Below are 26,855 nucleotides of genomic sequence, written 5' to 3'. Positions count from 1 at the left end.
TGTCTGTGTTTTTGTTTGATGTTTCTTTTCTTTTTATCGAGATCTGATGAGTTAAGCCTTTTTCAACTTATTTATTATTAGTTTGTTCTTATATTGTGCTGTTACACCACTGTCCCAGGTTAGGGGAGGGTTGAGCGCTCACAAACATGTTAAACCCCGCCACATTCTTTGTGTGCCTGTCCCACGTTTAGAGCCTTTTTTTCAGTGGTTGTCGTTGGTTCATGTCTGTCACATTTGTTTTTCGTAAATTGTTTTGTTATAAATTAGGCCGTTAGTTTTCTCAATTGAATTGTTCCATATTTTTCATGTCTGGGCCTTTTACAAATCATCAAATATACATCATCTTATAGGTCACCGTACGGCCTTCAACAATGAGCCAAGCGCATACCGTTTAGTCAGCTATAAAAGGCCCCGAAATGACAAATGTAAAACAATTCAAACGAGAAAACTAACGGCCTAATTAATGTACAAAAAAATGAACGAAAAAAAATATGTAATACAGCAACAAACGACAACCACTGAATTACAGGCTCCTGAATTGGGACAGGCACATACATACAGAATGTGGCGGGATTAAACAAGTTAGCGGGATCCCAACCCTCCCCCTAACCTGGGACAGTGGTGTAACAGTACAACATAAGAAAGAACTATAAAAATCAGTTGAAAAAAGCTTAACTCATCATATGGATACAAAAGAAATACATCTAACAAAAACACAGAGTTGACGTGGCCGGGAACTTGTACATCCCAACAACAAAACGACACTAAGTACAGATCTGAGAGTACTCGCAGTTACTGATAACTAGTTCAAAGCCAATAACAACTAATAAAAAAACATCATGCATCTAAGACAAGTATACATTATTGGTTAGGGGTCAGCTGAAGCCCACCTCCAGGTGCGGAATTTTCTCGTGTGTTGAAGATTCATTGGTGTCCTTGTGCTGTTTTTCTGCTCTTTGGTCGGGTTGTTGTCTTTTTGACACATTCCCCGTTTTCATTCTCAATTTTTTACGTTTTGTTCTATTTGTCCTTTTATCATGTTTGTGGTCATAGATTGATAACTTTTCCAATTGTTTATGGTGTACAAGAGCTGTTTTTCTTGATTAACGGAATCTTTCCTACTCTCTGAATCATCTCAAAAATATAACTTGTCCGAATGTAAGGCGTCATCTTTATCTCTTCGAACCCTTGGTTCATATTTTCCTTGTAAGCAGCCATCTCAGCCACAGCCAATGCTGGCTATGTCTATATCTTACTACCAATTCGAAATATTGAAACTTTAACAAAATGGTTAAAGATGTAGTTTCAACTTATAACTAACTTTGCTTTTTGGGTTGCGATTTTTCTCTTATATGTCTATATCTATCAGATTATAAGCAAAGGGTTGTATAAGAGTTGTAGATATAAAGATCTGACACTGCTTTTTAAATTATGCGCTACTTTTCTATTCCCTTGTTCGTTCGAGGAGTGGTAGACCTGATGGTAGCTACAATGTGCAGTTTTTTTTTATTGTGTATTTCAATTATGACATAAGTTCTAGAAAGACAAAGCGACAGGTAAGTGCGCATGTGCTACTATATTGATAGTTTCTTTATAACCAATACGACAGTAAGACTACCATATCTCTACCACATTTCGTAACGTAACACATTTGGCCATCTTTACCATGTGTTGATCGATTTGATTGTTTTGTCTGGGGGTCTTCTGACATTGCAAGAGTCGGGTATTGTTTGTTTTACAGTGTAACATGTTTTTGTTATACTTTTTATCTTTTTTTGTAATGTTATAAAGACCTCTGTCTATTTTTGAAGATAATAAATTGACCATTAGATGTTATATTTTGCGTCGTAAGATTGCTGTCTGATTAGTGTATACATTTCTGTAAAAAATTCTATCAAGCTCTTTTAAAATAATGAATTCATGCCGATCAGACATTTACAAAAAATGTTCATAAAAATATTAAGCGCCTAAATTGAATGATGCGAAGAACAGACTATATGTTTATGTATACATTATTTCTTACAGATGAAACAATTGTAAATGGAGTAATAGGTGCCGTAGGTGCAATAGCAGCAGTTGTTGCTGCTGTAATCGCCTACAAGACATTCAAGAGAGAGACACCAAGAAGAAACAGGTAAAATTTGTTCTTGAATTAACATGTTTTGTGATATTTGGACTTATAATGATGTTGAATCAAAGCTAAAATCTTCTTTACATGTAATTTTTCTATCCTGACAGCAAAATTATGTGCTTCAACAAGCCTTAGTTAGCTGCGATTTCATGTACTCTTTGACGTGATCGTTGCATGAATTATCTTTTTTGTCTTTTTGTAGGTTTGTTGTTTTACTTTGGGCAGATCAAATGCGTAAGCCACATTTAAGTGATTTTTAAAATTTTGTTTAAATGCTGTGTGGTTACATTTTTTCTATGTTCACCTTGTTATGGGAGAAGTTTAAGTGCTTAGAAAAATGTTAAACCACTCCATATTTTCTATGTGCCTGTCCACAAGTCAGCCTATAATTTAGTTGTTGTCGTTGTTGGTCAGTTTTGTTTTTTCGATGTTTGTTTTTAAAACATAACGCATGTCTTTGGCTTTTGATTTGTATTTCTGTCACATTGTTTTCATTCTGAAACCTTTTATTGTTTCGTTTTGGTCATTGTTGAAAGCCTTATGGTGACGAATAATTGCATATATCCAAGTACGTTGGTCTCTAACAGACAGTTATCTCGTTGAATATTATACCATATATCCTTATAGAATATAATACCATATCGTATCAATCTAGCGTAGAGGATTAACTTTTAATTACATGAGCCAATGTTAACCTAAGCAACAAACTTTAGTTCAATTTCACAAAAGTTTTTATGTTTCACTGACACCTTTGAAAATGTATTTCCTCCAACGCATGATTTATCAACAAAAAGAATGCAAGTGGAGTAATTACGTCATGATTTCAACAAATCTCAGGCAGAATAAAGGATATGTTTGTCTAGTTGCTGTGTAACGGCAACTGAAAGAAAGAACTTATCACTATCTAATGTTTGCTTATCATTAATGTTCAGTTCGGATACAGTAGCAGTTGCCGTTCGGTTTTGTTAACCAACTACCAACTATAAAAATATTTCACTGGGCAGAGAAATGTAAAGAGAACGATCAGTTAAGGGATAACAAATGCGTTAATTGGGTCAGCTTCCTAACAACGCAAATACTAATTAATATGTATGTATTTCAATCTGCAAGCTTTTAAAAGTGTCAATACAATACAATTAGCTTTAACTGTTGATGTGTTTAAGTTATCAACGATACCAATTTAAATTTTCCATACTGCTTTTATTCAGACAACTTCACATTTAACATGTGATAATTTGTATGTAACAAAAAAAAAAACCTTTATTCAGCTGACTCTTTAACTTGAATTTTAACAATCATGTGCATTTACTATGTTTAATTTATGCAAATCATTTTCTCAATTATTGTTTGCTTTAATTCAAAAACACCGTGTGGTTGAGTACGATTTCTTTAAAATTATCATGTTTCCTGTGCAGAATCATGCAGTTTAAGGGGAAATGTAACTGCATCTCAGATCTCTCATTTCTGCGGATATAAACATGTTGATTTTAATCAAATGAAGCCGTTTTGTCCAAATTAAGGCAATTTGTTTTTTTCTAAATCTCATAAATCGATTAAGAAGACAAACCAAGGTTACACAATAAATCGCATAAACTCCAAAGGAGTCAAAACAAGGTCGTCTACAGGTGAGCCTCGACAGGTGATCGTCTTATGCTATGCATGCATAACCAACCATGTGAATACACATAACCTTAATCAGAAACTTAGCTTTCGATATCGCTTTGAATGACTACAAGCATTTTTGAATTCCTTGTTGTCAAATATTATTATTTTATTATAGCTATATAATGTGTCGTTTATAATGCTCATATTTGGGTCAAATATTTTTAGAACATTTTTTGTCGTTGAAATTTTGGTTACGTTCTTCTTGCATTTCCTTTGATAGAAAACAAGTTTTTAGTTCTACAAATAATTCAATTATTACTAATAATTTATGTCTTTCTGTGTCAGGAACTTTATCCATTGTTGTTTTCATTAATATGTTGGTGATTGTATTCCTTTAAAAGATATGAACTTGATCATGTTGGTAGCAGACGATAAGCGAAGAAAAATTTATACAATTCTGGTAAGTATACAGTCCGCCAAAAGTTAAGCACCACCTAAATATAACTGTCAATATTTTTTTAACTATTGCGAAAAAAATGTTTATGTTTGGTGTAATGAATTGCCTATAGCATACACTAAGAAAATTCATTACGACCAAACAAATCAAACTCCGATATACCCGCCAAGCAACCTTTTATTAAAGGTCATCTGCACTTTAACAAATACACTGTTTCGATGCCTTTAAATCATTTTCCTACTGTCCCGCGTACAGGTGAAATTTGACCTTCACCAAGTCACTGTGAAATATGGCAAGCGGTAAGTTATCTGTGACTGAACGTTGACAAGCAATTGACATGTCAAATGCCGGTAAGAGCACTAGGAGCATTGGCAATCATTTCAATGTTAATCGCACCGTCATTATCAGATTTTTACAACGTCATATTGACACAGGAACTTTAAATGATAGACCAAGGTCCGGAAGACCCCGTTTAACTACCCATCGTGATGACAGACTACTTATTGGTCATGCTAAAGCCAATCCATTTACCCTTACCCCATAGCTTAGACACCACTGGCCTCCAGGTGGTCGTGTTAGTGTTCGAACATTGGTCCGTCGACTTCATAGTGGCTACCTAAGAGCACGTCGTGTTGTCAAAAGACGTGCCCTTACAGCCAGGCACCGTATAATCAGGTTTCAAAGGGCTAATGACCATCGACGATGGAACATGAGAACCTGGCAAAATATGCATTGGTCAGATGAGAGTTGGTTTCTGTTACGACCAATAGACGGCAGAATACGAGTTTGGTGGAGAAATAAAACTGCTTATCACCTAAACAACAATTGCCCAACGAAAGCAATCGTTGATGGTGGTGTTACAGTAAGGGGTTTCTTCTCATACTGTTTGAAGCTGGGTATGCATATTTTGCAGGGTAACATGAACAGACAGACATACAGGGTTGTGGTGCTTAGAAACATTGTAGTCCCTCATTTTGAGAATCCCCAACTTGCGTCAAGACCCTCGTACATGGACAACAACGCTAGACCACACAGGGCAAGGATTGTAATCGATTACAAAGATCAAGAAGCCATTGACATTATCTTTTGACCTTCCATGTCTTCAGACCTGAACCCTAACGAACATGTCTGGGATGCCATTGGCAGAAATCTCAATCGCAGAGATCGACCTTTGCAAAATCTAGGCGATTTAAGAGGAGCAATTGTTGATGAATGGAATAAATTTGCTCAACTAAAGTTCAGAAGGCTTGTACAGAGTATGAGACGCCGTGTTATGGAACTGTACCGGAAGAGAGGTTGTTACACATCCTATTGACTTAAATATTGACATTAAATTTGCCGAACATACCAAAGATTATTTGTAGAGACTTTTAATGATTGTGGGTGATTAATTGTTGTAAAAAAATAAATTCAAAGTAAAACTTAAATTCCGTTTCTGATATGTGTAATTTTCACTTTTTCCAAGAACGCAAAATTCAAATGCATAGAACCTGCATCAGTGACCAAAATTAAGCTTATGGTTTGTTTATGGCATATGTTAGCAAAATTGCTACATGAATATTTTCTCTTTTTCGAGGATTAACTGGTTATTTTAAGTGAAAAAAAAATCGATGCAACAAAGATAGGTGGTGCTTAACTTTTGGCGGACTGTATATATGTTTGTTATGCAATACCACGAATTCACCAAAGATGTCAGTCTATAATTAAGTGAGACAGACACACGTTCGAATATTTAAGACTGAGAAATATAGCAGTCGTAAGAGAAAACAATTGAAAAATTGAAGAGTATTGAAAACTAAACATTTAAAAAAATGTGTCCAATCTGACCACGGCTAACAAGACTTTAGGTACAAATAATTAAGTGTCACGAATGATTAAGGACAATTACATATAGTTAAAAAAAACTCGCAGTTTACAGGCACAGTCCATCATTCAATTTGTGCAATTGGCATGTTTTACAACAACCTTTATTAGGTACAATCTACACCAAAAAGAGAGGCGAAAGATACTAAAGGAATATTCAAACTCATTAATCGAAATCAATCTGATAACGTCGTGGCACAAATGCAAAAAACAATCTACAAAACATAGCATAGAAAACAAAACTGAGCAACACCAATCACATGTGCTTCGGACGGGTAGGCAGATCCTGCACCCGTCCAGTTACTCATGTAAGCTCAAATGAATTTGGTGATAAGTCTTATTCGGTAACGACATATTCGAGCAGGACGGAATTGTGGTTACTACAACAGTGAAATAGGTATGCCATAACGGTCAACAACTCGTGATGGCCTCCCAAAAAATATTTTAAGGGATGACTTCAATTTTACCACTTGGAATTCTTGGTGTAATAGCTTTCTGGTAAGTACATGTAGCACCCTCTATCAAGGAAATCATAATAGGAAATACATTCCCTGGAATATCGTATCAACTGGAAGATATATACTTTATATGTAGGCGTGCTGAAATGTTGCTACATAGAAATTAAAACCTCACAATTGGGAAGCTGGATTCATCTCTTTCGTCGTAGTTTCTCCACTGACTCTCATTGTCAATTTTTAGACGTAAGTCAAGATAAGAAGCATACTTAATTGTATCTGTTGTATCCCTTATTTCAATTTCGATGGGACAGATGCGGTCAACGTAGTCACCTAACTTTGAATTATTTAGTGAGAGACATCATCTAAAAATAGAATTTTAGAAGGACCACAAATCACAAGGTCAGCTTTGATTGATTGATTTATACATTGCATTCAAAACACTGACGTAAGTTATACAATTTCCGAAAAATTGAATAGCAGAAACCAATAATGCATTTACCGAAACCCCAAAAACCGTCGGATTTAAACAACTTGAATCCAATAACTTTATTCTAAAAGCTAAAAATTACACACTGCATCATATAAATAAGACAATATTTAATGGCCTGATTATTAGCGAAATGTACAGAAATATGCATGGCTATACTATCCTTCTTCAAACCAAATGGTTGACCCGGTTTAGAGATATGGTCATCTGTTATGTATACTCCATTTCGGAAGAAAACTCTTGTTGCGGTGGCTTCACTTTCTGTAAGCTGTGCGGGATAACAGATACATAAATATCCATCAACATTATGTCAACTTTAAATGTGATGACCCGTTTTCGGAGAGCGTTACTCTTTCTGCAAGGCAAATCCAAACACCTACTTAATAATCCCGATTTAACATTTAGAAGTCTAAGTCTCCTGCCCTTCACCCCGATCGGCTATTTTTGAGGGCCATACATATACATAGTTAAAAAATTGATTTGCTATCGACCTGAAAACGCAAGAGATACTTTCAACCTGACATTAATCCAACAATAATCAATCAATTACATATCGTTTCATGCATACACATCAGTCTACAGATGAATAAGCTTGTCTTAGCTGGTTTGACCCCCTTTGGTGAAAAATTTGGCGTTTTCATCCACCAGAACACAGATTTATTTTAAAACATGGATTGAGCGATCACAAACATGCTTAACCCCGCCTCATTATTTATGTGACTGTCCCAAGTCAGGAACCTGTAGTTCAGTGGTTGTCGTTGGTTCATGTCTGTCATTTTTGTTTTTCGTAAATTGTTTTGTTATAAATTAGGCCGTTAGTTTTCTCAATTGAATCGTTTAATATATAAAATATTTCTTGTCGGGGCCTTTTATAGCCGACTATACGGTATGGGTTTTTCTCATTGTTGAAGGCCGTATAATTGCCCATAATTGCTTACATCCACTTCATTTGAATTTTGGTGGATTTAGTCTCATTATCATACCACATCTCCTTATCCTTTGAATACTGCAAAAAAAAGATTGAAATAGTTTCTTTCAGTTGAAGGTTACAAATCCGAAAATGTTTCTGGAATATGAGTATTTAAGAGCCTAAAATAATGCATATTAACGATTTTACAAATAGTTTTAAAGATATAGATTTATGAAGTGCAATATATTGTTGGTGGAGACAGTTTTAAAACAATATCGCAAAATATTATAATTTATATGCAAAATGTTGCATTGAAAAACATCCTTAACCAACTTATATTGATTTGTATCTGAAAGACAAAATAACCTTTACTTCCAAAATAGTTTTGGTTTCGGAATAGTGTGCTATTCTTATCTATTTTTATGATAAATATATCTAGTTGGAGCAAAGTTCCTAGGTTGCAGTTATGACCCATAATTTGGTGACATGTTGAAAAAAACGTAATGTTATGGTTAGAACTTCAAAATATATATATTGAAACATGGTCACTTTTGGTCTTCTTTCGACCGGCACTAAAACACTTGTCAAAGTGGGGCGTCCGTCTGGTTGTTCGGGATGTATAAATACGCAGTCACTTCTGGTCAGAATGGAGGCGATAAAACTGATGCCTCGTGTAGAGAGAGTTCCACGCTCTCTTCACGTTAAGAACCCTTTCAGGAACTCCGTTGTAACCTGTTACAAGGGAAACTTTCTGTCCCTACCCAACATAACCTCATTTTCCAGTAGCTGTCCTAATTTCGCCCTTTTATCCCGGTCGATCTCATACTATATCTACGGTGTATTTGTTTTTATTTCTATACTGTCCTCGTCCTGAACATGCATTGAAATATTTGCCACAAGACATAAATCAAACAACAATCAATATATCCATCATCCTGCCATAAAAATGTCAAAAATTTGGGTGTAGCAGTCAACATTGTGTTATAATGTTAATCACTATAAAAACAAACAACTATGTCAACAAATTAAAGAAAAACAAAATGGTGTATAGACACTCTATAGACAAAGCACATAAGCAAAAATGAAAAACAAGAATACAACAAGTGACCATAGCACAATAACACAAAGGCGGGATGTATAAAGACCGAGCTACGCCAAAAGTATTTTTTACCAAAAATGGACTAAACAGTAAAGGTTAAACATATACAAAGACAAATAAAAAGAACACTATTATATATACGTCATTAAGATGATAAACTATGTCAGTATCTAAAATCTATACATCAAGACCAGCATGTGAAGTTGATACGAAATATTTATCAACAATGACTTGGTATCTACAGATGAACTTTATTAGAAAATGATCGCAAATTATTAACTGAACAGAAAACTTAATATGATCATGAATCATATCACTACTTATATGACTAAGGTATTTCTTCAAGGGTCAACAATATACAAATATGAAGATGTGGTATGATTGCTAATGAGAGACAACTCTCCACAAGAGACTAAATGACACAGAAATTAACATTTATGGGTCACCGTAAGACAATGACTTGTTCACAAATACTTCTTTTTACCAATCTTCAAACATTTCGTATCATGTCCTCTGTTTTTCTTCCGACAGGGTTGACATTTGTTATATGAAGACTATTTTCCAATAAAATAAAAAAGATATGCTTCATTTTTTGTTTAATGTTTTTGTTTTTAGATGTGATGTAATGAGGAATATATACCATGTACCGTTGATACCATTTCAAAAGTGTTTTATAAATAATGAGAAGACCTCGTATGTCAGTATACAGGAATCAAACATCAGAGTAATTTAAATTTGTTGTGGGTTTTTAAAGATTAGATACCCTCTACTCTTTATTTTAATGTTATCGGTATGGAATATAAGATACAAGAATTTTATGTAAGAAAATATTCGTTTTTGTTGATACTTTTAAAATACTTTTGAGTTTAATAAATATTAGCCAGATTTGTCAAACCACTGTGATTTAAATTGTTGGATTTTAAATGGTGATTTTTCTCTACTACAACTGAAAATTGAATTAAGGATGCACTTAGGTGAAATTAAAAAAATCTAGAATTTAAAATTGATACTATAAGTCAGAAGAACATTAGTTAAGAAACAAAATAAGCTAAAATATTGATAGGTTATGGAACTCCTTTTTGTGATATATGATTTTTCAAAAATTGCGGGAAAAGGCTGATTCGAACTTTTACCTTATATTTAGCATTGGCATTAAGAGGGTCTCAAATCGTAAGAAAAAAATCTAGAATCTGCTTTAATTTTGGTAATGACCTTTTTATGAGATATTGAAGTCTTCTATAAAAAGAAAAGTGGGTGATGTGTGGCAAACTATTTTACCCTGTATCGTAGGGAAAAAAAACCAAGAAGTCCGAACATCTGACAAAAGTTCATAAATCTCACCTCCTTAAGTGTAATGTATTATATTGTTTTATTAAGATAACATATCACCAGTTATTTTCTGCATGCTATGAATATGATTTTGATTCTGAATTTGAATTAACAATTATGAAATTTGATTCTGAAACTAAATTACTGTGGACATTTTCGTTAACTTGTAATAGCTCCTTATATGTTGTTTAAAAATAGAAAAATAAGGCATGTTCAAAATCGAAGTTTAAAAAGAAGAAACCATAGTTTAGCCAAAGTTTATCCTCCATGATGAACGACAAGCATAATTAATACTCACTTATTAATATAAAAGAAAAAAATTACGATCACGTGCACTATATTCGTTGTGGATTTTTTTTCAAACGTAGGAAACTATTCAGAAAATAAAAGTTGGAATAATGAGAAGATCTAGAAAGATCTTATTAATAAATTGGGTTTATAACAAGTACAAACCTATTTGCTGGAAATATAAAACAAGTTATAGAGAAATAGGCAAATATTTTCAGGATTTAAATGTGTCATTTATCGCTGGGGAAGCAAGGTCAAGCGATGGAGTTCTAAAGTCCAGCCCTGGAGATGTAAAACCAAGCGATGTAGTCCAGCGAACAGTAACAGTGGACGACTTCTCCAGCGGTGGAACTTCGCTTCTACGGCTCTGAAAGTTTAGATTTACAAAGCTGGACTTTACATCGACTGCGCTGGACTTAAGGCACGTTCAGCGCTTGACTTTATATCTTCTGCGTTAGAAAACCACTGTACAAAAAGGTTATGAATTTTGAAGGTCGTATCCGACACTTGGCTAGTAGAAAATTTCATTCAACAGAAGATCTCAACTTTGGTTCAGAATATCACAACCGATACTAGACAATCTCAACCCGACAAACTTTTTAACTTGTTCAGCTTAATAAAATCAATCATATTCGTAAAGAAATAGAAACACATGTTACCAAACGTATTTATTATATACGTTAGCTTTATTGATAAACTCACTGTCATTCTGTCAAAAACTCACTGAGCTGGCCGAACTTATCTGCGTGGAAAAAGTGATTCCGATGTCATTTTAGATTATATTGGTACGAGTAATAAACGAGACCAGATCTCATTTAGTTATCTACGGCATGACATTCTCCTATTTAACAAAATGTTTACAAATTAACAATAAATTGATGAAAAGTCGACCTACCCTATCTATATTTTTGATAGTTTATACCACAAAAGCTCAACAGGAAGTCCTAGTAAACGTTTTTCTCGCTTAATCATTTGGTTGAGATTTGATGGTTTACCAGGCGTGGTCATTAAAATGCAATATTGATTTCACATTAAAGAATAAGCAAACAAATGTAGAAAATGAAGAAAATGAATTAAAAAAATTAACCAACTCGATTATATATTTACCGAGTAAGAATAAAGTAAAGATATACCTTTTTAGGGAACGACCATTTGATTTTCTGGGGAAGGGCCTGGAGGATTTGGAAAATGAATATCCTGGCTGGTTAAAGCTGAAAAAAGGGTTTTTCCAAGACAGGATAACAATGAATAATCTGCGACAACACAAAATGCATAATTAATTGTGAACAAAAGTGAAAATGAATTTCCGCAGGGCCTCCCCGCAGAAAAAGATAAGCATGCGTAGCAAACAGATAAATATAAATAGTCAATCCGGATAAAATCAACCCCCCCCCTTTCACCCAACCCAACCAACCAGAATATCATATGGCTGTCCCTTTACTGAAAACAGTTTAAATCAAGGTTTTCTCATCTCATCTGAAGTTTTTCATTTATTCAATTGATATGATTTTAGTTGATGTAATTTCGCATTAATTACGTATCATAATTTCATACTAATTATGAACTTTTATGTCAAATGTTATATTTGCAAAATGTATTTTTTGCATTTTAGGATTTTGAATAAATGACCTATTTTTCCTCAGTTTTGTTTTTATATCATATAGCAAAACAAACTCAGACTCTGGCCTGTATATACATTAGTATGTTTGTGTTACTACTATTACGGGGTGTATATCGACTAGGTCATGTGTATGGTATCTGTCTGTCTGTCTTAAAACCAATTTTATTTGCTATTTGAAAAATAAAGTCATTTAAGACAGCAGGGAAGATTAGTTATGGAGTGTTTATTGCTAAGTCTAATATAAAGAGGGAGTTATTTATATTGTAAATTAATGATGTCTTTGTAGTGGTCAGTGGATCAGATTTGTCAAACTTAATTAATCGATAAATTGTAGAAATTAGATCACACGTTTTCGCGTGTAGAGAAATTTAACTAATGACCAGTGCATGCTTGAATTACATCTTTCTTGTTGGTCAGTGATCTTGCGGGGTCAGCACGAGTTTATGTGTATATGCCATGTGTGCACTAGCTTCCTTTTAATATCAGCTTTTGACTTTTTAACTTGTAATTCTTATCAAAAAATGTATATGACATTCAAATTCCCACCCGCATACCTCCCTTAATTTTATCTTTAGAAGTAAATATATATATATATATATATATATATGTTTGTTAGTGAGTAGATATGTATATATATATAGATTTGTATGTCATGTGCTGCTATTTATAGGCACTTATATATATATATATATATATATATATATATATGTATATGTTCCAGACCATATGAGTATTTGGACCGTACGCGTACGGTCTGGACCGTATGCGTACTTTTTCAAAATACGCATACGGTCGGACTGTACGCGTACGGTCTGCCTCATTTTAAGAAGTTGGTCAAGTTTATTAGATACAAATGTATATTACAGATCAACATATCTGAAATCTCGAATAAATATCTAAAAAGTTCAATTGTAAATGAAATAAAAACAAAATATTTTAACTATTCAAAAAAGTCACGTCAATTTAATCTGTTAAGTTCCCGTATTTAGCATGTCAGTATTACATGGAATTTAATTATGCTCACTAAAATTGAAGTTATCGGAAGTAGACATTAAGTAAATGTTGGAAGAAACGTTTTTAGAATATTTAGGAACTTTACTACAAAACCGTCAAAGATACTGGACAGAAATTATAAAAAATTCTATTGAAAATACAATGAGAAAATATAATAAAAACGTGTCGAAAACTAATGCAAAGAATGATAAAGGAAGCTTTGTTACTCTAAGAATACCAGTTGTTGATAGGATCTTTCCCGATCATTATTTAGGGTTGATGATATAATTGGTAAAGATGCAAGCTTGTACAAACTTTCATGTGAATTTGGCATATTAAACTCTTATTATGATATGGGTGATATAGAACTTTTGACACGCAAAATCGAAACAGCACATTGGAAAACAGAAGGATTTTCATTGCATCGGCTGCCGCGAAACAAGCAAGCTTTTCTCTTGTTGGCAAAGGAACATGCATGAACAAAACATGTAAATGTAAAAAATCTGACGTTCCTTGTGGCAGCAAGTGTCACCCTATGTGAGAGTGCCACAATAGGATTCAGATAGACAATTAAATAAATATTTAATTTCAATTGATTGAATGTTCACTATTTCACTTTGTTCATCTAATTGTAATAATATTAATTAAAACTCAATTAAAGATTTTTGATAAATGTTTGTGTAAAATTAACCCATATTGTCCAAATACATATCTGGTCTAGTTCGTCCTAGACCGTATGAGTATACTCATATGGTCCGACCGTACGCGTATGGTTGGACCGTACGCGTACGGTCCAAATACTCATATGGTCTGAAACTTATATATGTATACTAGTATATGTTTGTTAGTGAGATTTTTTCCCCACCTTTGCTAGTCTTTGTCATTACTTGATTCAATTGATATGATTTAGAAATTTGTAATTTCGTATTAATTATGTATAATAATTTCACATTAATTATGAGCTGTTATGTCAAACGTTTTATTTACATAATGTGTTTTTTTTTCATTTTATGATTTTGAATAAATGACCTTTTTTCATCAATTTTGTTTTTATATTCGGTGTGAGCAAAGGCTCCGTGATGAAGGCCTAGCTTTGACCTATAATTGTTAACTTTTTATACATTGTGACTTGGATGGAGATTTGTCTCATTGGCACTCATACCACATCTGCTTATTTACATATAGCAAAACAAGCTCAGATTCTGGCCTTTGTATACATTATAAAAATAAGGAGATGTTGTATGATTGTCAATGAGACAACTATCCACATAAGTTCAAATGAAGTAGATGTAACCAATTATAGGCAACCGTACGGCCTTCAACAATGAGAAAACTCATACCGTATAGTCGGCTATAAAAGGCCCAGACATGAAAAATATGAAACAATTCCATTGAGAAAACTAACGGCCTAATTTATAACAAAACAATTTACAAAAAACAAATATGGCAGACATGAACCAACGACAACCACTGAACTACAGGTTCCTGACTTGGGACAGGCACATAAAGAATTTGGCGGGGTTAAACATTTTTGAGTGCGCTCAACCCTCCCCTAACCTAGGACAGTGATGTTAGAGCACAACATAAGAACAAACTATAAAAAATCAGTTTTAAAATCAGTTCATCATAGAATACTATCCCGGACGATATCAGACCAGGGCGCGGATTCAGTCATTTTAAAAAGAGGGGTTCAAACCCCCAGAACTCCATGACACGTTCACATAATTAAAAAAAAATCAAAAAGGGGGTTTCAACCACAAGATCCACCAATGCAGACTACATCCATTGACATAAAATTTTTAAGCATCAGTAACACTTTTGAATGTGTAATTGAGGTTAAAATCAAAATTTGATAACAAGACCAAATTACTACTATTAAATCGTATCATATATAAAGAAAAAAACTCATGCCGGACATATGTTGCATTGGATTGCAGTAGTTTTAATGAACCTTTATGATAGAAATCTCATGGAAGTAAAAACTGTTCATGAATGTGGCTGAATAGATAGCAGTAAGCATTTCCTACTTGAGTGTCATAATTATTCACATGTCCAAAACGCAAACACTAGAAACTCTTGTGTTCCATTAAAATATCAAAACACATTTTGGCCTAAATTGACTTCCTCTTTATCTCGGATTTGAGAGGTACACATATCCTAATGACATTTTTTAAACTTTTGAATAACAGTCATTTCCTTTTTTCTGTTGACATGGAGACGGATTAATATAAGAACAATATTATTTCCGATCCCTTTATGTTTAACTGCATTCATATTTTGTATTTCATGTCTTTCAAATAAAATCTGTTTAAACTAAAAGCTATATCACGAAAATAAGATGATTCAAAATAATCCTAATGGCATGTTTGTCATTAACTTAACCTGCAATCGAAATTATCAGTGATAAGCCAGTTTTTATGATAATTTCTATATCCTTTCAATTTTTACCAAAGTTTTGAAGTTGGCCAAGCGATTATACAGGAAAGGCCCAACTCATTGCACAGTTAACTCGCAACCGATTGCACAGTTAATAAAATATCCGACATTGAGATAATGAATGTATTTGGTCAAATTTAAAACTTTGGTAAAGAAATTGAAGATGTAGAAATTATCTTAGTTGGATAGATTTGTTTGACTCGTAATCCCATGATTAAAAATATTCTTTAATAAAAACTAACTGCTTATGGTCGCTAGTTTTCTCAATTGAATTTTTTCATATTTTTCGTGTCGGGGCCTTTTAAAGCCGATTATGTGGTATCAGTTTTTCTCATTGTTGAAGGCCGTTTCATTAGGTGGATAGTTGTCTCATTGAAAATCATACCACATCTCCTTATTTGTATATTGAAGATACAAAAGAGCTTTGATAAAATATTGTCCTGTAATTAATAAACTGCGTGTCGTTCGTTTGTCGGATGTTATAGTTGTGTATATTGAAATGTTGCTGGAGGGTGATACCGCTTAAGTGTTCAAAAGTTTTCTCTTATGGTTGTGGCCTGTTATCTATTTGTTGCATGAAGAGCTACAGAACATGTATTTTTCGTATCATACTGCACGGAGTGTGATAAGAATAAGTGATACGAAAAGTTCGTTAATTTTATTGGCTTATTCAGCATGATAAAACGACATTGCGATATTTCCATTGGCTGTTCGTTAGGTCATGGATGACTTTCAAAGGTCAAAACGATGTACACTTCCTCCATGGCAACAGAGATATGTGAGTTTTTCAATAACATACAAAACACACATATTTTTTCACCAGAAAATCTTATGTTTGTCAAATTTTATTACATTCTGAAGTGTACAAATGTGCAAAAGACTAGATCAAAAAGTCGCATACTTGTCTATTTATCGTAGCATAAAGAGAATGTTTACCATAAGATAAATAGGTTTAACAACTTGTGAGAATTGGATATCGATTGATATCAACTCTCGTTATTTAATTAAATAGTTATAAAAGTCTCGTTTAATATTATCTTGAAATTAAATAACTCAAGTTGATATCAAGCGATATCAAATACTCACTCGTTATGAAACCTATAATTATTATGAAATATTTCATGAAATTTAAGGATTTTGTGTTTTCTCTGTCTTTCAGATAGCAACTCGCACCCCGTTCCTCACAACACTTAATTTTTTATGGGAGTTTTGTACCACCAGTTGCTATAGCTTGTAATCAGTACCGATTATCAGGTTGTCTGCATATTGATATCTTAAAATATCAGCTGCGAGTCACTATATGAAGCTTTTTGTCGAGTGAGCGTAGCGAACGAGTTCAAAATGGCTTCATATTGTGTCGAGCAGCTGATATTTTACGATATCAATATACAGACAACCAGATAATCGATTTATCGGGTTGTATTTGCGTGTTTTGTATGATAGAAACTAGTGTTTTCTTTGTTTCACCAGTAACCCGGAAGATGACTTGATAAGTTCGGGTCAAACTTATCAACGTCAGTTTACATATTATGACGTCGGTGATATGTCCGGGTCAAAGTTATTAAGGCCGGGTCAACGTATTTGACGTCACAAAGCCGTGATATGCAATTTTATTAAGAGCTGAGCAGAGTTATATAGACAGTGGGACGACCGATAAACAGATTGATTAGTCTTATCTAGCTTCCAATATTTGACTCTGCCATCGTTTTGTTCATATTTTGATACCTGGCCTAGCTAGATGCTTGTTAACATATACACATGTACGTGTCTTTTCTTGTTTCCGTGAATAGCTACCACCCTTCCACATTCAAATGCCTGTATCAAGCTAGAATATCCCGGTCTTCTGATGAAACTTTCTTTGTTGTATTGTTTATATACATATATATTATTCTTTAAAAATGTTGGTACATAATGAATTAACTAAACTCATAATATACTTACCCTTCCGGAGCACCTAGTCACCTTTCCAGTTATTTGTTTTTTGACGAGCTTTTTTTTCTTATTAGTGATTTTTTTACATTTGTATTGTCCTGTGTTTTTTTTTTTTTTTTGTCTTGTATACTTATTGTTCGATTTTTGATTTTGTCTCTGATATTGACACTCTAAGTGTACCTTAAAAAGGTTCCCTTGATAAAATCTTAATCGGCAAAATGACTGAGGGTATATTCATTATTATTCCAAAAACCATAGATGAATATAATAGGACAGACAAGGAACAAACACTGATATACATATGTTATGTTTTTATGAAGTTGGCCAAGCGATTGTACAGGAAAGGCCCAAGTGATTGTACAGTAAACTGATCGAAAGAGATTGTACAGTCAATAAAATATCCAACATTGAGATAAGGAATGTATTTGGATTTCTACTGGGACAATGGCTTTTTAACTTTCAGACAGGTAAGACTATATATCAGAAAAGGTAGTAACGATTGTTTTATAAATGTTTTTTTGACATTTTTTTTTATCGCTGTTGGGCGACAGTTTTGATCATTTTCCACCATTCTAAAGAAAACGTTTAGATGCATATATCGTTTTTATTATTTGATGGGTTCATATTTACATATAGAATGTTTTCGTTACCAAATCTTGAAGCAGAAACGTTAAATAGTAACAATTGAGTTCATCAAACTTTTCATCTAGCAATTGTTATTTTTTTCGAAAATCAGAGGTGCCCCGCTTGACAGTCTCCCGAATGCAAAAAAAATTTAAAACCGTACAGTTCCGTTCCCACACTGTCTACATTATCAAAAAAAACTTTTACAATGTCATTGCTAGTATTCAAGCATCATCTCATACAGGTTTGATAATAGGACAGCTGATTGGAGAAAGATGGCTGATAGCAACGCCTACTTTAAACTGATGACCAATCAGAAACAAAGATTACATAAATCAAACATAGATAAAGTTACAGAGCTTTGGTTGCGTATTCAATATTTGAAAAAAAAGTTTATATAGTTATTATTGTGTAATTAAATTTTTAAAGTTAAATTGTGGGAAATTGTTGTGTACCACCCTCTTTTTAAACTCTCTATCTAAATTGAGAAATACAAATTATGACCGTACTGCAAGTTTTGCGATTGTACAAGACATTTTATACATCGACGTGTTATTTCCGGGATCGTCATATTTAAAGATTTGGCAGATCTAGATAATAAAATGTCTACCTACGTAGTGCAATCCAATAACATTTGCAAATTGGAACAATTTGGAATAGTTCTAAAAGTCACCAGTAATTATTCTAAATAAAAAAAAATCAAATAGTTCTTTTACCTGTATGCAATTGCAAAAAAGTTGCAAAAGACGATAAGGTGTAAATTATCAAAAGACAACCCGAAGACAACCTTAGGGTAAAATACACGTGTATATACTGCCATCAGGGAAATAAGTTTTCCATAAAGTATTTAATCCTTAATTCACATCCGTACTTGTACATGCAAATCTCATGATTCGTTTTTGATATTTACCTGAGAAATCATAAAAAAACAAATATAACAAGACTGTCCAGTGTGTTTGCGAATATGAAACAAAAAAATATTTTCTTTGTAGACAAGTAACAAATTGAATTAGGAAATTTGATCGAAAGAATGAAATAAACTTTTAAAAAAATCAGTTCACATCTTTCTAAATAAAGTGGCGAAAAATACGCATATCAAGTTACGTAGATGAAAAAAAATAATTATATTGATGATAATTATAATGTCAATTTCATAAATTCAAGGATTATAGCTAGAAAACGACATAAATAAGGATTCATGATTTCCCATGTACTATACAGATTTATTAATTTTTTATCTATAATTTACATTCCGAAATTACATTGTTGTTTGGTTCTATTCGTTGGCCGTTTAGCGAACAGTATGGTATGAAATGCAGATCGAAAGCAAAAGAGAAAGATTTAATTTGTAAAATCAGAAATCAAAAACATTCCTTAAATTCAACACTCAAATTATTCTTTGGAAAACAGCAGCATACATGTTTTGATATATGAATACGACTGATGTACTTAATATTCCTAACAATTAGCAATGGTAGTCTCGGAAGCTTACTCTCCCCGAGTTCTGGAGGTTTTTTTGTTCAACATCCAACACGACCAATCGCGATTGGTATTTTCTTCTTTTCCACATGCACGCAGTATTAATGAGTAAAGTTGGAACATAGGTTGATTTGGCAGGGATAACGTCTTCTGGAAGACATACGCTCGCCGTTTCAATCTACAACAAGCAATGTATATTCATGCCGAATTATATATGCTCTTCGACCCAAATGTTAAACGATTTGAATTAAAGGTTACAAATGTAGCATAATGAACTGCATTGTCACTGAATCTAACTTTAATTGTCTGTTGAATCAATTGAACATCTAAGTGGTCATCGATGTGTAATCCTTGCCGCTGGACGTTTAATATTCACAATCAATCTACGACGATACAATATAATCAATGTATTTCTATCATCAATTTACTTACAGTAAAAGATTTTTGAATGTAAAAGTGTGAGACAAATACTTTTAGTTCAGTGTAATTCCATATTTTTTTATCGAAATGAAAATGCTATAAACTGCTCCCGATTTTTAGTACATGACAGTTCGTTACGTTATTTCATAGCTCTTTTACAAATTCCTAAAATTTTTAAAGGAAAAATAAATGTTCCGATGGGAAAAATATATGTTCCGATGGGAAACATAATTGTTCCCATGGGAAGAAAAATGAGTTCCCTTGGGAACAAAAATTCCCTTACGAAATTTAGAATTCCAATGGGAACGAACAATTTACAAATGTTCCACTGGGAACTGTAAAATTCCCATGGGAAAAGTACTTTATCCGATGGGAACTTTAAATTTTCCCATGGGAACTTCCAATTTTCCCGTGGAATTCTTAAATTTTCCATGGGAAATTTTCTTTTAATCAGCTGTAGTGACAACAGTTACAACAGTGACATGTTGGGACATATAGGAAATTTTTTTTTTTTTTTAATTATCTATCACTTGACCAAAAAATATTTCTGTTATCTTGTAAAATAACAAAGTAAGATTTTCCAATTCTGGAATAGCACATTTTTCCCGCACAGTGTTTGACAGTGTTTTGGGACGTTGTACAGAATATCAATATTTGGGTCAATATGTCAAATCTAGGTCACTGTTGCTCTCGGCCTACAACGACTTTGAAATAAGACGGGTTTTACTAAATTCATTTGAACATTTGAACTTGGGTGGATAGCTATCTCATTGCAATCATACTACATCTCCTTTTTTATATCAGATGTTTTGCAATCTCAGTTTCACATGTTGCCATTGTTTAAAACTAAAAAAGTTTTTTTTTCCCCCCCAGTTGACCATGGGTTAATGTACTGTTTTCTTGAAACATGGTCCAAATAAAGTGGTGACGTCGCAGATTTCATTGCAATCGTAAATGTTTGCAGTCACAGAGAAGTCATATCGCGGTCGTAACGTCTGTATAACTGATTTGTTTTTTAGCAAAGGAAGAAATCTACAACAGATATAACTCGCAAATCTGATATAAAGCTCAATTATCTGACCGAACAGAAATCGAACAAAAAGGTAAAATTTTGGACAAAAAGCAAATCGGACAAAAAGTAGCGTACAAAAAGCAAAAGTTGCGGACAAAAAGCAAAATTTCGGACTGATAGCAAATCGGACAAAAAGCAACGTCGGACAAAAGGCAAATCGCGGACAAATAGCACTGTATCAGTTATTGTGTATGATGTTGCTGATTATATTCAAAATGACAACATTTTTTTTAAAGATTGTGAAGCAACAAAATTATTGAAAAATAAAGACCGTGATCTTGTTTTTGAGATACAAGAAATTTTGGCGGGAATGGGTACATGTATCTCTAGATTACTCATATGAAATGTATATGAAAAACTGTATGAAAAATATAGAAGAATTAAAAAAGAATTAGGAAATATTTTGACAGAAGTGTCTTTTGAGATGTTTATCTAAAATATGAAAAAAATTACAAATTAAGGAATTGCTAGGTAAACATTAAATAACACATTGCGTATGAAGAAGTCCGAGGGGTTACTTACAATTAAGGAAAAGTTGGAAGATATGAAATGCGAACATCCTAAATTAAGCTTAGATCAGCAGAAAAAAGCAGTACAATTCTATAGTTGGACATTGGATATAGTTTTTTTTTATTACAAAACGAAAATTAACTTTCAAGTTGAAATCTGTTTTGTTTTGCAACAATGACTAGTGTCAACATAGGTATAAACCCGCTGCATTTGTTTGCACCTGTCCTAAGTCATTATTATAGTTGCTATGAGAATTTCGTTAACATTTTAGCTTTTTTTTTCAATAAATGCAATTGTACTTTCTTATGACATGAGTGCACAATGTATTCCACATTTTATAATAACTTTATAAAGCACAAATTACACCCATAAGACGGTTAAAGGCATAACAATTATTTGTATAAAACAATTAGTGATGACATTTACATTTACATGAAAATAAAACAAAATATTAAACACACAACACAACAAATGACCTCAAGTGCCCCCTGTCCTCAGTTCTATAGACTGTTTAATAAAGGAGACTAAATATTTCACTTGCTGACTAGTAGTTGGATTTAGAATATATTTCATTTTATAATCAGAAAAGTCTTTGTATTGGGTTTTTAAATCGTTAAAAAGACATGTCTCAACTCATTTTTTATTTTACATAATAAAAAGAAATGGGATTCATCATCCAGAACTTTGCACTTATTACAAAGCCTTTGAGGGCATGGTATATTTTTTATATCTTCCAGTTTCAATAGCGAAGGAATGATCACTAATTCTAAATTTGCATATAGTATAAAAATAAGAAGATGTGGTATGATTGCCAATGAGACAACTCTCAACAAAAGACCAAATGACACAGAAATTAACATCTATAGGTCACTGTACGGCCTTCAAAACCCATACCGCACGCATAGTCAGCTATAAAAGGCCCCGAAATGGCAAATGTAAAACAATTCAAACGAGGAAACTAACGACCTGATTTATGTACAAAATAATAAAAAGAAAACAAATATGACATACAGCAACAAACGACAACCATATTATCAAGATTAGTGTATGTCAAATAAAATTCTTGTTTATATTCAGTTTTTATATGAATAAACAAAAGAAGTTTACTATTTGGTCAAGAGATGATATCTTATTGTCATATCTTTTTTTATATCTTTGCTGAGGTTCATTTTTATAGTATTTTTTACTAAGATTCATACAGGCTCTGTTTTTACATTCAACTTTGGGTTTTCTAATATTATTATCGGATCTAATATGATTTACATATGAGTACCATGAGTATATACCTTGATCATGAAGTGACTTTGAAAGAAAGTAACACTCTTTAAGTAAATCAGATGAGTTTTCACTCAAAAGTCGGTCTTCATACAAAAGTGACTGCGTGGTAACGAAACAATAAAGGGGGAATCTTCCCTATTCAGATCCAGAGGCAATGTTACTGGCACATTTCTTGTTCTCCAAGTGTAAATTTACAAAACTTAGTGTGAATTTTATCAAGGGGACTCTTATCTATAAAAATGAGTTTATCCAAAGGAAAATTATTTTTTCTGGCTCTAGAAATTGCATATTAGTATGATATGTACACATCCATATGAAAATAAGAAAGGGGAAATTCAATTCCAAATTTGTAACAAAATTCCTTCCAGTCTTGCTCAATTTAACATGCTAAGAAAGTTCCTACATGACACAAGAGAATATTCAGTCTTTATAATATTCAGTTGGATTTGAGTAAAAAATAAAAATGCAACTCCCTCAGGCAAAGTTTACCTTAGAAGGTTTTTACTTTCATATCGCTTGGGTTCGAGCGTGCGTTATGAAGGTTAATACGAAATACGGTCTGAGAGCATGGAAATCCTATCATTTATATGTGTTATTCCTAATACTGACAACATCAATAACAATTTTGAAAGAAAAATGGAACGTATCAAAATATGTTACGAGCAGACAAAATTTGGAGTTTAATTAAACAAATAAATCTATATTCATTGAATTTCAAATTCATTGTATATTTCAAAATTCACATTTTATAAAACTGGTATATAAATATGCTAGTACAGCTTCCCTCAATAACTAATATAATAAAAAAAAAATTAAAAATCCCTAGGATCTTTAATCAAACACGCTTTAATGATATGTCACTTGTGTTTTTGTTTTGTTTTTGTTTTTGTTTTGTTTTGTTTTGTTTTGTTTTGTTTTGTTTTGTTTTGTTTTGTTTTGTTTTGTTTTGTTTTGTTTTGTTTGTTTTTGTTTGTTTTTGTTTGTTTTTTGTTTTTGTGTGTATTTTTGTTTTTTGGGGAAAAAAGTGGAGGGTTGATGGATGTCTTATCTTCCTCTTTAGGGGCCTCGGTGGCCGAGTGGTCTAAGTAGTTACTACAGTAATCACTAGTCAGTCAACACTGAGGTTGTGAGTTCGAACTCCGCTCGTGCGGGTGCACTCGACTCCAATCTTAATTGACTAGGATTGTCAGTTTTCCTATCGAAGGTCGGTGGTTTTCTCCGGGCACTCCGGCTTCCTCTACCAATAAAAACTGGCCGCCACGAAATAGCCCAAAAGCGGTGCTTAAAAGTGGCGTTAAAACACCAAAAATCAAATCAAACAAATCAATCTTCCTCTTTATAAATTATTTTTTGCATTGGGATACATTTTTCGTTTGAATTATACATATTACAGAACCGAGCTCAATGTGAACAAAATGGAGAAATAATTATTGTTACCCTCTTCAAGCAATGCGTTACATACATATTCTATGCATTTTCTTAAGGAGTAAAAGTCGTAATAGTAACGTTTCATGTTTAATATGGTCGTCGTTGGTTGCCGTCTGATATAATTGATTTTTGTTTAATGAAGTTATAACTTTAAGCTGGCCGACAGTTTTAAATTGTTTCACGTTTCCTTGTGTCATGTTCTGTTATAATTTGATATATGGTATGGGATTTGCAAATTGTTGAAAACGTATACATATAGTATTTATCTTTGTCATCTGGAGCCCTGTCTTTTCCAAATGAATCTGTTTTAGGTATCAGTACATACATGTTACATGGAAAGCTTTCATAAATGTAAAAAAAAAGAAGCTTCAAATTACGGTCAGAACAACAGTATTTAAATAAAAGAATTCAAAATGTATTAAGGAAATATATAAAAAATCTTTACAAATCACAGAGTATATTCATTACTAATATTACTAAGGTATTCGCTGTTTCAAAATCTAAGGATAGGCGATAATTTCATTCTTCGTACCGAATAAAATTAAGATTACGCAATAAGATAGATATCCATGAGGATGTTGTTAGTCAAAACAGAATGTACTAGAATGGTTTTGAAAATATTGCCCAGGATTAATTTGATTCTTAGACGAATATTTAAAAAAAGACTAAATAAAGTTGAACAACGCTATGCGCAGTCTGGATATTTACACTTTTGTAAGTTATAGTGCGACAATCAACTTTGAGCAAAATACAAGTACGCAGACACGTTTAGTCAGAATGGGGCGTGTAGAGAGAGTGCCACATATTCTGCACGTTACGAACAATAAATACAATAGGTAGGTCCTATAATAGAATCCGTTCAGGATGAAGGTCGGCAAATTTAGATGCCACTGGAAAATGAGGGTATATTGGATAGGGACAGAAATTTTGCCTTGCAACAGGCAACCAACGAGTTGTTTCAGGGTTTCTTAACGTACAGAGAGCGGGACACTCTCTACACGCCCCATTCTGACTGGACATAGCTTCGTACTTGTACTTTGCTCAAAGTTGATTGTCGTACGATAACTTAAAAATGCGCAAATAACAAATACGGAACAATCCCTTAATACAAAAATATCCCGTTTCCTTTTATTCGCTATTTAAAAAAGAGGCGGATTTAGGGGGCAGGGGCCCGCCCACCACTAATGGAGCTACATATATAATAAATGCATATACGTTTTACAAGCATCAGTCCAAACGTTGTCTAACTAGGCCCCCACCTTTTCAAATTCCTTGATCCGCACCTGAAAAATGTACCATTATTGAAGCCCCTCGTGGATGTATCCAAGTCAAATATAGTGACATATACTATTAATAACTACATTTAGAGCAGTAATCACAAAGTTGACAAGTAATTTCTGCACATTGTTCATTTATTTTGAGAATCAAAGTGTGTCAAAATCAGGTCTTACTAATTACTTTTTCCGACTTAAAGAAACATATTTCTCATTTTCACCCTGTAGATCAAACAAGTTAGCCTCTTGTTTTATATTATTCTTGGGGAATAGTATTATGTTTTAAGATACATTTAGCAGATAAGATAAATATGATTGATACAGATAGTAAATATATCATGTGGTTTACAGTTGATAAAGAAATATTTCGTCTAAACCAAAATGTTTGTTTGGAATTGTGTACATTCCCCGTATTCATCGTATTGTATTGGGGACCCCTATAACGAAATAGAAAATTAGATTTTGAACTTCTGTTCACATTATAATTATATTTGTCTTATGGGAGATTTCAATTCTAGAACTAGCAGAGATCCAGATTTTATTGATCTTGAATACGATGAATTCTCGGGAATGTTAGACATTGAAAATACATGTATTAACGCATTACATAATTTAGGTTTACCCATCCAGATACGAGGTATGAATGTTAAAAATAACATTTTGGTAATTATTTATTAGATTTTTGTAACAATAACAATATGCTTATTGTTAATTGTAGAATTGGTGACAACAGTTGACACTTTACTTGCAAAACTGTTAGTGTTGTTGATTATAATATAAGTTCCCCATGTTTTCTCAAACTTATCGAAAATTTCTCTGTATTAGAAAGGAATACTTTATTTTCGGATATACATAATCCGTTATCATTAATTCTTAAAGCCGAAATAATTGAAAATAAAGTGGTTTTAGATGAACCATCGTATGAAAAGATTAATAATTGGGAGAGTACTAAAACTGCAGATTTTGTTCATAATATAGACGAAGAAAGAGTAAACGAAATACTGACTCAACTAGTAAATACGGTTGACAACGTAAATAATAAGTGAAACAACCATTAATGCCGCAGTTGAGAGTATTAGTAATTTACTAACCGATGCAGCTAAGAGTACTTTCGGCACATATAACCTGCGAAAACGTAATCCAAATTTACAAAAATATAAG

This window comes from Mytilus californianus, unplaced genomic scaffold (assembly GCF_021869535.1).
Source record: "Mytilus californianus isolate M0D057914Y unplaced genomic scaffold, xbMytCali1.0.p SCAF_10, whole genome shotgun sequence".
Classification (NCBI taxonomy): domain Eukaryota; kingdom Metazoa; phylum Mollusca; class Bivalvia; order Mytilida; family Mytilidae; genus Mytilus; species Mytilus californianus.
The sequence above is the reverse complement of the archived record's forward strand: the minus strand, read 5'-3'. Positions refer to the sequence as shown.